The sequence below is a fragment of the Alosa pseudoharengus genome, unplaced genomic scaffold (genome assembly GCF_046254945.1).
Source record: "Alosa pseudoharengus isolate Yale_2024_CS ecotype anadromous, Long Island Sound unplaced genomic scaffold, YU_APseudo_1.1 YU_APseudo_1.1_scf_15, whole genome shotgun sequence".
In the NCBI taxonomy this organism is placed as follows: domain Eukaryota; kingdom Metazoa; phylum Chordata; class Actinopteri; order Clupeiformes; family Clupeidae; genus Alosa; species Alosa pseudoharengus.
Window position 1 is genome coordinate 33,734,505 of NW_027468620.1, and position 1,400 is coordinate 33,735,904.

Here is a 1,400-nt window from a genome sequence, read left to right on the forward strand (position 1 = left end):
CCTAAATTAACTAATAAGGCATTAAAGATCATGGGGTCACAAGTAGAGGTTAAAGGTCATGAGGCTATAGCTGGCTGAGGCATAGAATCAACTATCTGAATTGACATTAAAAAAGATTAAGACATTTATTAAAGCGAAACAAACGTTGTTTCAACCTCCACATCTTATTTTAGTATTGTAGTAGTAGCCTCTCTGAAACCAGGGGAAATCTAAATAATTTGCTGTTTTAAAAATGCAAACATCTGTGTGAATACCTGTTTTAAAATAACTGTTTCAGTTCAGAGTTTTAGATCAAATCCAAACCATTTCTGTCAAACATCTGATAAACATTGTCATCTACAGCTATTTCCTTAAAATTAAATTATAACGCCAGACAATTGATGTAAATGTCTATGTTGATACAATACTGTTAGAAATCAAAACTACCCTTGCATCGCATTGCAATAGTTATACTTTGTTCCCTGAAGTTGGTAGTAGGCATATAAGCAACAGCAGCAGCGGACTGATATTACCTAGGACTCTACTAGGTATTATGGTGGGTTTTCAGGATTTGACGGGATGTAATCATGGGTTTCATAAAGTACTGGAGGTACCAGGATGAGAGGATCTCCTCCTTACATGGTTAAGGGAGAGGGGGTGTTATCAAGCTGGTGAGGACTGGACAGGACAGGGATGAGGAGGCCACTGTGCCTTACGAGTTAGGGCCTGTCTAGCTAGGAAGATAATAATATAAGGCCTTATTTCACCAAACTGGAAGGAAACAGAAAAACTTAGGGCTACACTATTTTACATATGTTACCTATGCATTACATAGGTTTGCATATAGTTTTATGCATGATGGGAAGATGGTTTCCACCTATGTAAGCGACCCTGCTTGGTACTGATTGGTGAAGGGTGTTGATGGAGATGGCGTGAGAGGGTGGCACTTCTCAAGGGCTGAGGAGTATAAAATATAGTGTACAGTATAGCCATCCGTAGGGGAGATCTTGTCGGGGGCCCCAGCTGATGACATCTCCTCCCTATTGCTTTGATGGTTGGTCTGGACTTTGGTTGGGCTGTACTATCATTGCAATACGGTGAATAAAGATCAACAGTCTTCGGAAAATCTTCTATCTACATTGTCTCCTTCGGACGCCTTGTTCCAGAGTGCTAAATTACTAAATAGTCAAGTGGTAATTGTTAATTGGACAATTGGATTTGGAAGTGGACATTTTCTAGCCTGGAAAATCCAGACCCTGGTAATCTAGAAAGTTTAAGGGTCCCTCCACGAACAATGTAATGGCCCAACTCGAGGGGCGGCACCAAGCATGCATTTAAAAATCTCACTGCACGCAATTGGATAACACTAGACCAATGTTTACTCCACTCACATCCATCTTATGGATGACACATGACTGCAA